This window comes from Carassius gibelio, chromosome A23 (genome assembly GCF_023724105.1).
Source record: "Carassius gibelio isolate Cgi1373 ecotype wild population from Czech Republic chromosome A23, carGib1.2-hapl.c, whole genome shotgun sequence".
Taxonomy (NCBI): domain Eukaryota; kingdom Metazoa; phylum Chordata; class Actinopteri; order Cypriniformes; family Cyprinidae; genus Carassius; species Carassius gibelio.
Window position 1 is genome coordinate 1,071,117 of NC_068393.1, and position 12,131 is coordinate 1,083,247.

Consider the following 12,131-nt stretch of genomic DNA (forward strand, 5'->3'; position numbering starts at 1 on the left):
CCCTTCCTCTTCAATACTATCCCCCCAACCAGTGCTTGTCCCTCCCTCCTCATTCTCTTTTCCTTCATAGCCCTCCTCATTACAATCTTGACTCACAGAGTCCTCACTAACAGAGTTTTCCAGTTTGCTGTATTTGCATATTTCCCCATTATCAGGGTCACTGGCCTCACTCCAGGCTCTGCGACGGCCAGTCCCAGATGCTGACTCTGCTGCAATCTCCATCTTTGACTCACTATGTACTGTCTCTCGTTGGTGGGTTGGTCCAGTTGCAGGCTCCAAAATGGTCTGCTCCTTATCCACCTCCAACACCCCAGAAAGCACCTCTGTGAAATCCAGATCTGTCCATCCTGGAGATGGATTAAGCTGCTGCTCCGATCCCACTCCTTTTACCTCCTTTCCATCCAGGGACAAGGTTATCAGATCCCCCACAGTTCCATCCGCTTGTTCCTTCATACCAGCACACTCCTGACTTGATGTACTCATACTTCTTTGATCATTCGCACCTGTCGCTTGTTGAAGATGCCCCTCCTTTTCTGCTGGTAGACTGCTAAGAATGGCATCCAGGTCTGCCTGCAGATCATGACCTTCCTTCAATATGCTCGCATATGACTTGTTTCTTGAAGGACAGGTACGATAAAGATGATCGGCCTTGCCACAAAGGCTACAAAGTTTTGGTGCGGGGCAGGCAGAAGCAACGTGGTCTGCCTTCCCGCAAAACCGACAACGCTGTCCTTCACAGTCTGTTTTAACGTGTCCTTCTCCACCACATCTCCTGCAATACATGGGCTTCCCAGGGTATTAGAGAAAGCCCCTGTTAAGCCCAATGGAAATGGACCCTGGTAGGTGAATCAGGCTTTCAGGGACTGCTGAGTCCACCAGGAGCTTCACAAAAAAAAATGCCTCTTTCCAGTCCAAATCCCCAACCGATCCCTCACACGCTCACCTCCTTTCACAGCCTCGCAGTGCCTCTCAAGAAAAGTCATTACCTCTACATCCTCAACAAAAGGATTATATAGGTGGATTGTGAGAGGTAAGTAATCCTGTGCAAACAGAGGGTGCAAAATCAGTCCTTCCAACAACTTTTGCTTTTTCTGCCCCCAAGACTCAAAAAAACTCACACAGTCCGTTAAATTGAAGAAGGTCAGATCCATAAATCCCATTGCTGTGAAATCCTGAAGACAGAACACTGATGAAGCTGCTACATTGAAGACTCCTTTCAAGACATCCACGACCACAAATTCCCTCCTGAAGTTTTCCTTTACAGACCGGAAAGCATTCTGAAGCACTTGAATCTGTACAGTATTCTTCAACCGTGCCATAATGGCCGGCAAAGTACCATCTTCTCTCGACGTAGCCATCGCCGCTACACTTGATCTTAGCCAAAAGGCTGAGAAGCGATGCTGCTAAGACGCAGCGGGGAGGAAGGCGGACACGACGATGCCCATCTCGGCTTTGGTAAGTCTGGGAGACCTAAATACGCTGGGGGATGGTAGTACCCTCCCCTGTCTGCAATCTCACCAGCCTTATCCCGATCGGCCTGACAGTGGCACTGCAGCGATGGAAAATACGGCATCGCTCGTAGCTCCCAAAGGGATTGTCGCAGAGCCATGTGCCTTATGTCATTGGAATCCTTGGGACCTCACAACATGCTAAGGTGGCGTGTCTGGGATGGCTCGAATGGCTATAACTCCAAGTAGGAATGAGATCCCTTCACCCAAATCGGCACACCTGTGCAGGGGCTCAGTCAGAGGCCAGGTGAAAAAGGGCGCTGCAACAGGCCACTTGGTGGTGCTGTAAGCGACAACTAAATTAATATGAACTGAAAACTGACTACCAAACAACATAGAGACAGCTACAGTCCCCCACTACCATAAATTATGCAGTCGAGATTCCCGCATTTGGGGAATTCGCAGGGGTCAGCATGGCCTGAGTGCAATGGGCAAGCCTCGCCCTGGGTGAACCGCCTTCTTGACCATGGTGTCTCCCCTGCCAGGTAAGTATGAAGGCCCAGGCGGTCAGCCAGAGGTATGATTTGCGTCTCTTCCGTCCATACCAACGGTTAGCCCTCTGCCCCCCTCCAGGAAAGGAAGGATGGGTTCCTTTCATTACTGGCCCTGGAAACTGCCAACTCATGGGCCGGTGCTTCCCAACGCCGGTTTTAGATGAAACCCAGACAGCAAGCAGTTTCGGCCCAGGTGAGTGCATCTTTAGTGGAAGAGTCCAAGACCCCAGGAGGGAAGGGAGGGGGAAGTAATGTTGACAAAAAAGTCCTTTAAGTTTAAATATTTCTAGTGATAGTTGTGATGTGCTGTTCAAAATATGCTAACTTTCAAATTGGAATGTTGTGAATTTTGAGTTTGAAATGAATCTTGTATGAGTGTTGGAGTTTAATGAAAAAAAAAAATCTGTTCTTATCAGTTTAATATCTGATACGTCCCCCATCCGGGGACTACATATTAAATGGATTTTTAGATCACGGAGCTGGAGCCGGGGCTTCGGTTAAAGAGCCCAGACAGCAACATAGTGTTGGCCCAGATCCGGCCCACATCTGGCTCGCATGAAATCCATGCGGGCCAGATATGGGCCAGATCTGGGCCAACACTATGTTGCTGTCTGGGCTCTTTAACCGAACACACCTGATTCGATGCATCACCTCATCTGTGAATGACTTCAAGACCTCAGGTGGGTGCGTCGTTGGTGGAAGAGTCCAAGACCACAGGAGGGCGCATCAGGAAAAAAAGTTCGCAATAAACCACAGCATCTGCAAGGGCAGATCTCATTCCTTGTTCTGCTATTCGACACAATAACCGCAATCCCCAAAAAGGGAAAGCACACAGTTCCTGGAGACACTGCAATACCAGGCCGATGCATGGAGTGGACGGAGCAAGCCCCGGCTCCAGCTCCGTGATCTAAAAATCCATTTAATATGTAGTCCCCGGATGGGGGACGTATCAGATATTAAACTGATAAGAACAGATTTTTTTTTTTCATTAAACTCCAACACTCATACAAGATTCATTTCAAACTCAAAATTCACAACATTCCAATTTGAAAGTTAGCATATTTTGAACAGCACATCACAACTATCACTAGAAATATTTAAACTTAAAGGACTTTTTTGTCAACATTACTTCCCCCTCCCTTCCCTCCTGGGGTCTTGGACTCTTCCACTAAAGATGCACCCACCTGAGGTCTTGAAGTCTTTTACAGAGTCACAAGTCCACCGCACCATCACCCGTTTCCCCACCAGCAGGTTTCTGGCAGTCCAGATTGCATGCTTTATAGCAAGTTTCTTTAAAAAAATTCTTAATAAATGCATATTCTTTTGGCAAGTTAAAAGACACTGGTGTTCTACGATCTACTGTTAAAATTTTTAGGTAGCGTAAATACAACCCCATCCAAAACTTGACTATTGCTGCGGTCTTGTCACTGGATGGGGCCGTGGCATACTTAAAATGTAATCCTGTAAAATTACTCCCTAAAAAAGGCTAAGGTCTGGCAGTCCTTTGCCTCCGTTTTCCTTTCTTTTCTTGACTGTTTCTCTCTTTATTCTCTCCCACCTGGATCCCCAGAGAAAATAAACGACAGCACGTTCCACTGCTTAAATGAAGGACCTGGGGGGGGGGGGGTTTAAAAACAGAGCACAACAATAAAAACAAAGGTAAAATCACAGCTTTAAAAACTAAAATCTTTCCCTCCATCGTCAAAGTCCTTAGTCCCCACAAACCCAGTCGCTGTCTTACTTTACCTAAAGCATCGGTCCAATTTCCTCGTCCACCCCCCTCCCTATCAAATTTTATGCCTAGAATTTTTATATTATCGTTTCTTAGAGTCACTTCCAGTCCTCCCACGTCTATGTCGCCCCACATACCAACCTGGGGGCGATAGAGTGCTGACAGGAAGTGACGTGGCAGTAGAGGGTGAGGAAGGCTCACCTAAGCTTGTTTGTATTTAATATTTTTGTGTTTGTTTTATGAGTTTTTGCTTTTTATTTTTTGTTGAAGTTTATCCTCCCAACAGCGTATGCTGTTTGGGGGGAAAGTAAGTCTAGTAGTTTGTTTATGTTAAAAATGGATGGATCTTTGGTGACGGACAAAGCAATGGAAGGAGGGACACAAAGGCAAAAAGAACTTGGACTGGAAAATCGACGACGAGAAGGAAACGGAATGGATAAAGATGACAGAAGAGATGCAAAAAGAGTTTATATGAAGGAAGCAACAGTGATTGTGGAATTATTGCATGTGCAGGATGCGAAGGCAGAAGACATTATTAAAGCGATTGCAGGGAGAATTGGTGTGGCAAAAATTCTGGCTGTGAGACCAAGGCTATCAAAGGAATATGAGATTACCTTAGAGAATGAGGAGGATGCAGATGAATTAACCAATGGACTGACTGTTAAGGGAATAAACTGTGAGGTGAAAAGGCTGCAAAACAGGCACTATGTTGTCTCATTCATGAACCTGCCTGCCTATGTGAATGATGAGGACATCCTAAAGAAGCAAGAGGGATGGGGGGTAACCCCAGTCTCTAACATCAGGAGGAGGACATACCCAGGCACCAACATCGAAGATGGGACGAGGTATATTAAAGTGCGGTTCCCCAAAGAGGTGGCGTCCCTGCCCTACAGCACCAAGATGGAGACAGCAGAAGGTCCACAGTTTTTTCGGGTGGTGCACAGTAACCAGGTGAAGACCTGTAGACTGTGCATGAGCCCAGACCACATGGTAAAGGACTGCCCAGAATTTACTTGTTACAAGTGCCTGGAAAGGGGCCACTTCGCAAGAGACTGCAGAGCGGTGAGTTGCCCGGACTGCAGGAGAGTTTTGAATAAGTGTGAGTGCTGGATGGAAAACAACCAAAATCAAGAGGAGCAGGAGGGAAAGCAGGTGTATGAGAAAGATGAAGGCAAGGAGATGGAGGAAGAGGAGGAAGGAACACAGGACGGTGGGAATAAAGAGAACAGTAATGGACAAGAAGAGGACGACAACCTACAAAGGATGCCGACTCAAATGGAAGGAGGAAGATTGGCACCAGTGCAAAAAACTGAAAGGATACTGCACAGTGCAAAATGGACAAAATGGAAAAAAAAACTATCAAGAAGACAAAGAGAGTGAGGAAAGTAATGAGGATGTAGACACTGAAGTAAAAGGCCTCAAAAGAAGAAGATTGCCCAAGGAAAGACCGAACCTTGATAAGGCTAGGAAAAAAAGTGACACAAGAGAACCCTCTAGTAAATGTAAATAAATATGAAGTGTTGAAAGTCTCTGAGAGCGCGGACTGAGAAAATGGGTTTTATGCATGTTTTATTATATTTTATGTTTTAAGTGTTGTTGTTTTTAATGCTAGGGGACTGTTGAATGAAATGAAATTTGAAAAACTAAAAGAACTGTGTAAAAATGAGGATATTATTTTATTGCAAGAAACTGGAGAAGGGATGTAATGGATGTTTTTAAGAAGAGATGGGATGGAGAAATATTTTTTAATAACTGAGAAGGACAAATGGGAAGAGGGGTAGCTATATTAATAAGAAAAAACAAGGAAGTAGAAGGGGAACTTATCTATGATGATAAAAAAAGGGAAATGTATAGGGGTGAAAATTAAATATGGAAATGAAGAATTTAATTTAATCAACCTACATGCGCCAAATGAAGAAAAAGAAAAGACTATGTTTTTTACTGTTTTAAGAGACTTGATAGAAGGATGGGGAAAAATAATAATGGCGGGTGATTTTAATACGGTTTTTAGTAAGAGAGATATGGCTGACAGAATGGTTTTTAAGTCAGATACAGGGAGAAAAGAATTAAGGGGTTTGATGGAGGGAAAAAATATGATAGATGTATGGAGAGAGAGCCATGAAAAGAAAATAGATTTTTCTAAAAAACAGCTAGTCTATAATTTTTTATGTCAAACAAGAATAGATCACTTTTTATGTACAAGAAACCTAACCTATTTTACAGAGGATGTAACTTACAAGGTAACTTCTTTGAGTGATCATAAAATGGTTTTAATGAGAATGAATTTTAAAGATGAAACTAAGGGACCTGGAGTTTGGATTTTAGACACAGAACTTTTAAAAAACAGAAGTTACAAACAAGGGATTGAAAATATAATAGAAGAAGAAAAAGAAAATAGAATGTATTGGGAAGACAAGAGATTGTGGTGGGAGAGTGTAAAATATGAAATAAAAAAATATTCAATTAAGTATAGCAGGTTGATCCAGAAAGTGAAAAGGGCTAAAGAAAAAGAGATAAGAGATAAATTAAAGGGGGGGTGAAATGCTCGTTTTCACTCAATATCCTGTTAATCTTGAGTACATATAGAGTAGTACTGCATCCTTCATAAATCCAAAAAGTCTTTAGTTTTATTATATTCATAAGAGAAAGATAGTCTGTACCGATTTTTCCCGGAAAAACACGAGTGCCTGGAGGCGTGACGTGTGGGCGGAGCTAAAGAATCACGAGCGCGAATAGGCTTTTGCGTTGAGAGCATGTGGAAGCTGTGACATTACCGTGAGGGAAAAACCATCATCCAAAACAAACCATGGCTTACAGTCAGATTCAGCCGTTTATTTATGATCCAGAATCAGATCCAGAGGCGGAAACTGAACGAAAGCAGCAGCAGCAACGACTCGCTCCGAGCGGGGCTCGAACCCGGGTCTCTGGCATGGGAGGGGACGCACTAACAAGGAGGCAGAGATATTTGAAGCAGTTTTACTCACCGCCTGCGGTTCCAACACAGGATCGTGACCCTTTTTCCTTGGGATTGCATCATCCTTAAGAAATAAACGATACGCAAATCCGTCGTCAAACTGGGCCTTGTGAACAAGCATCTTCGAAATGCAGGGAACAAACAAAAACACTTGCACAACTCCGTTGATGCTCTGTAAAAATAAACTCCATCCACTGGTCCCTTAATGCTGTTTTTTTTCTTTTTTTGGTAATCTGTGCAGGGTTGTCTTGCCCTGGCAACCAAAAACACACTTCTTTTGTGACTTTTCGCGACGTTCTCCCTCTGATCAGTGTATCGCTCTGAACAGTGAAATGTCTGTGCTCTGCTCAGCCTCGCTATACGGGAGCGCGCGCTCTTCCGGCAGAAGTGCGTCAGGACCCATATAAGGAAATTCCGCTCCATCTAACGTCACACAGAGCCATACTCGAAAAAAACTTTCCGAAACTTGTGACAAACCGGAAGGAGTATTTTGGGAACAAAAATACTCCTTCAAATGTACAACTTAATTTTTGAAACTTTGTCCATGTTTAGCATGGGAATCCAACACTTTAACAGTGTAAAAAACTCAGTATGCATGAAATAGCATTTCACCCCCCCTTTAAAGGAATAATTAAATAAGGAGGAGGTAAATGTGCAAAATGTTAAAGTAATGGAGGAGGAATTGAAGAAATTTGAGGAAAGTAAATGTAATGGAGCAATGTTAAGAAGTAGAGCAAAATATACAATAGAAGGAGAAAAATGCACCAGGTTCTTTTTTTACCTAGAAAGGGGGAAAGCAAAATCGGAAATGATAAAAGAATTGAGAAATAAAAACGGTGAGGTAATTAAGGAAACAAAAGGAATTTTGGAAGTAGTAAGAAGCTATCACGAAGAATTATTTAAAACTAAAGATACAGATGGAAAAATGAGAAATTTATTATTACAACAAATAACAAAAAGAGTTGAGGCGGCAGACAAAATGGAATGCGATAGAGAAATAAAGCTAGATGAAATAACACAAGCAATAAATAATTTGAAAAGCAAGAAAAGTCCTGGTATAGATGGGATAGGTAATGAGTTTTATAAAGTTTTTAAGGATAAAATAAGTTTGATTCTACAAGAAGTATATGAGGAGGTTTTTAAAAAAGAGGCTTTCAATCAAAAAATGAGCATGGGTTTGATGAAAATAATATATAAAAGAAAGGGTGATGAGACGCTTTTAAAGAATTTCAGACCCATAACCATGTTAAATACTGACTTGAAGATTTTAGCAAAAGGTTTTAGCGAACAGATTGAAAAATGTTTTACCGAGTTTAATAGAGACAAATCAGGCATATGGAGTAATTGGAAGAGACATAGCTGATATAACAAACAGTATAAGAGATGGGGTAAGTTATGTCAGTGGAGAAAGTAAAAATGGTTATTTTATTAGTTTAGACGAAAAGCTTTTTGAAAAAGCTTTCGATAGAGTAGAGCATGGATTTTTATTTTCGATTTTAGAGCAGTTTGGTTTTGGGGAGAATTTTATAAAATGGTTACAAATTTTATACAAAGATGCATTAACAAAAGTAAAGTGTAATGTTTTTTTAACATAGCCTTTTATTTTAACTAGATCTATAAGACAAGGTTGCCCGTTATCAGCACAATTATATTCTTTAGTGGCAGAGCCTTTAGGACTGACAGTTAGAAACTGTAAAGAAATAAAAGGAATAGAAATAAATAGAGGAAAGGAGCTAAATAAGATCTACCAGTATGCTGATGACACTACAATAATAGTGGACAATTTGCAGAGTGTTAAAAATGTAATGGATAAAATCAATTTGTATTGTCAAGGGTCAGCAGCAAAGATAAATGAAGAGAAAACTGAATACATGAGATTTGGGAGGGTACCGGTTTTAATGGGGTGTTGGAGTTTCACAGAAGTGCAGGAATTTAAGATTTTAGGTGTGCTTTTAGGAAAAAATGTAAAGAATGTACAGGATAATATGTGGGGGGAAATAGTGGATGGGATGGAAAGAAGGTTGGTCATTTGGAGAAACAGGTTTTTAAATTTAAAAGGAAAGATTTTAATAGTAAATGTTTTAATGTTATCAAAAATGTGGTACGTTTTACATGTAGCATCAATCCCGCTGTGGGTAAAACAAAGAATAAAAAAATAAATTTTAGAGTTTTTATGGGGAAAAAAAAACCCAAGAATTGCTTACAACACTTTGGCTAGTAGAGGAGGGAGGGATGGGACTAGTAGATCTGGAACAAAAAATGAAGAGTATGAGGGTAAAAGTGGTCAAGAAATATTTAGATGATGAAAATAAAGAAGATTGGAAGGGAACTATGGAGTTTTATTTGAATAAGTGTGGAAATTTACAAATTGGCGGCAATATTTTATGGATGAAATTGAAGAACTGGATGATACAAGGAATACCAGAATTTTACAAGGAAGTTTTAAGCGCTTGGGGGTCTTTTTTAGCAAAGGTGGATTTTAAACCTGTTGGAAGGGGAATAATTTATATCAATCTTTATTTTTAAACAAAAAGAATGGGACACAAGGAAAATAACTTTATTTTAAGAAGTGGGTAGATGTGGGCATGTTAAAAGTAAGGGACATTTTATATGAATTCAAAGGTTTTTTACCCATACAAGTAATTATAGATGCAATGGAAGAAGCAAAAGAAGAGTACAATGTGGATGTTTTAAGAAAACAATATGAAGAGGTTAAAAGTAAAATTCCAGAGGATTGGTTGGAAATGATTCAAGATGGTGGGAGCGGGGAGAATAAAATGGAAGTGTTTTTAAAATTGAATGACAAAGAGGTGTGTTTGAAATCATGTAATGTGAAAATGTTTTATCATTATTTTAACTTGTCTGTTTTTAAAAAGCCAAAAGCCAATGATTTTTGGTTAAGACATTTCGATGGAATTCAAGAGAAGGATGTATGGAAAAATATAAGATGGGCTTTTTTAGATACTGACCTGGAAGTTTTGGACTATTTTATTAGACGCAATGTAATTTTTACTGGAATGAGATTGTGCAAAATAGGAATGGAACCAGATGCTGTATGTAAGGTCTGTTTTAAAGAGGATGAGGGGATCTTGCACCTGTTTCTCTATTGTGAAAAACTGCAATAATTTTTTTGACAAAACAAAAGAACTAGTGAAAGATTTAAGAGGGAATGAAGATGTTTTCAACTGGAATACAATCTTAATGTTTGGTTTGAATTAAAATATTACAAACAAAAAAGTGATTAATCTATTGATGGTTTTAGTAAAAAATGCAATATGGAAAAGGAGGAACGTGGCAAAAAATAGAAATTATGTAGCAGATGTATGGATGGTGTTTAAAGGACTGGTGGAAAATTATGGGCAAACCTTGTTTACATATTTTGAAATGGAGAAAGAACTGGATACGTTTCATAAGATGTTTCCCACTGATGTGCTGTACACATTTAAAAAATACAAAATTAAGTTGCCTAAGAAAGAGGACTTTTAACAATTAGTTTAAACTGGAATGTAAATTTCTGTTTTTAGGAGAGGCGTAATGTATTATATGTGTTTTTATTTTAAAGAAAATATAATGTTTAAATGTGAAAACTGTAAGGAGAATATTGTATGATGGAAATGTTTCAATAAAAAAAAAAAAAAAAAAAAGGCCTGACTATGCCTGATCTCGTCTGATCTCGTAAACTAAGCAGGTTTGGGCCTGGTTAGTACTTGGATGGGAGACCGCCTGGGAATACCAGGTGCTGTAAGCTTTTTGGAAATTCTTCACTAATTATATAATAATATTGAAAAAAAAAAGAGTCAATGTCCGATCTCTGAATGTTATCATGTTTGGTTCTGGTTACTACTTGGATGGGAGACTGCCTTGGAATAATACCAGGTGCTCTAAGCTTTTGGGTTTTCTTCTCTACTTATATAATGAACTGGAGATTAGAGTGGCTGAACTTTAAATAGCCCTCTCTTTGCAGCAGTTTTCGCTTACGGCCATATCAGCCTGGCTAAGCCGATCTCGTCTGATCTCGGAAGCTAAGCAGGTTTGGACCTGGTTAGTACTTGTGTGGGAGACTGCCTGGGAATTCCAGGTGCTGTAAGCTTTTTGGAAATTTTTCACTAATTATATAATAATATTGAAAAAAAAAGTGTCAATGCCCGATCTCTTAATCTTAGCATATTTGGTTTTGGTTACTACTTCGATGGGAGACAGCCTGGGAATAATACCAGGTGCTCTAAGCTTTTGGGTTTTCTTCCCTACTTATATAATGAACTGGAGATTAGAGTGGCTGAACTTTAAATAGCCCTCTCTTTGCAGCTTTTTTCGCTTACTGCCATACCAGCCTGGCTATGCCCGATCTCGTCTGATCTCGGAAGCTAAGCAGGTTTGGGCCTGGTTAGTACTTGGATGGGAGACAGCCTGGGAATAATACCAGGTGCTCTAAGAATTTGGGTTTTTTTCCCTACTTATATAATGAACTGGAGATTAGAGTGGCTGAACTTTAAATAGCCCTCTCTTTGCAGCAGTTTTCGCTTACGGCCATACCAGCCTGGCTATACCTGATGCGGTTGATCTCAGAAGCTAAGCAGGTTTGAGCCTGGTTAGTACTTGGATCGGAGACTGCTTTTTCACTAATTATATAATAATATTGAAAAAAAAAAAAAAAAGAGTCAATGCCAGATCTCTGAATGTTATCATGTTTGGTTCTGGTTACTACTTGGATGGGAGACTGCCTTGGAATAATACCAGGTGCTCTAAGCTTTTGGGTTTTCTTCTCTACTTATATAATGAACTGGAGATTAGAGTGGCTGAACTTTAAATAGCCCTCTCTTTGCAGCAGTTTTCGCTTACGGCCATATCAGCCTGGCTAAGCCGATCTCGTCTGATCTCGGAAGCTAAGCAGGTTTGGACCTGGTTAGTACTTGTGTGGGAGACTGCCTGGGAATTCCAGGTGCTGTAAGCTTTTTGGAAATTTTTCACTAATTATATAATAATATTGAAAAAAAATAAAAAATAAAAAAAAGAGTCAATCCCCGATCTCTGAATCTTATCATGTTCGGTTCTGGTTACTACTTGGATGGGAGACTGCCTGGGAATAATACCAGGTGCTCTAAGATTTTGGGTTTTCTTCCCTACTTATATAATGAACTGGAGATTAGAGTGGCTGAACTTTATAGAGCCCTCTCTTTGCAGCAGTTTTCGCTTACGGCCATACCAGCCTGGCTATGCCTGATCTCATTTGATCTCGGAAGCTAAGCAGGTTTGGGCCTGGTTAGTACTTGGATGCGAGACTGCCTGGGAATACCAGGTGCTGTAAGCTTTTTGGAAATTCTTCACTAATTATATAATAATATTGAAAAAAAAAGAGTCAATGCCCGATCTCTTAATCTTAGCATATTTGGTTTTGGTTACTACTTGGATGGGAGACAGCCTGG

General features: G+C 40.4%; 3 non-coding genes and 4 pseudogenes across 3 annotated transcripts; 5 read left to right on the forward strand and 2 right to left on the reverse strand.

Annotated features, from left to right (window-relative positions):
- Nucleotides 1-1,842: 1,842 nt before the first annotated feature.
- On the reverse strand, nucleotides 1,843-2,001 carry LOC127945411 (U1 spliceosomal RNA). Its single transcript, XR_008150745.1, has one exon. It is a non-coding gene; the product is annotated as a U1 spliceosomal RNA (small nuclear RNA).
- A 365-nt stretch (nucleotides 2,002-2,366) lies between these two features.
- LOC127945679 (uncharacterized) lies at nucleotides 2,367-2,567 on the forward strand (annotated as a pseudogene).
- A 257-nt stretch (nucleotides 2,568-2,824) lies between these two features.
- LOC127945651 (U2 spliceosomal RNA) lies at nucleotides 2,825-3,015 on the reverse strand. The gene has a single exon (XR_008150930.1). It is a non-coding gene; the product is annotated as a U2 spliceosomal RNA (small nuclear RNA).
- A 7,665-nt stretch (nucleotides 3,016-10,680) lies between these two features.
- On the forward strand, nucleotides 10,681-10,798 carry LOC127945241 (uncharacterized; annotated as a pseudogene).
- Nucleotides 10,799-11,021: 223 nt separating this feature from the next.
- LOC127945298 (uncharacterized) lies at nucleotides 11,022-11,143 on the forward strand (annotated as a pseudogene).
- Nucleotides 11,144-11,541: 398 nt separating this feature from the next.
- LOC127945252 (uncharacterized) lies at nucleotides 11,542-11,659 on the forward strand (annotated as a pseudogene).
- Nucleotides 11,660-11,897: 238 nt separating this feature from the next.
- LOC127945424 (5S ribosomal RNA) lies at nucleotides 11,898-12,016 on the forward strand. The gene has a single exon (XR_008150757.1). It is a non-coding gene; the product is annotated as a 5S ribosomal RNA (ribosomal RNA).
- The last annotated feature ends 115 nt before the right edge of the window (nucleotides 12,017-12,131 follow it).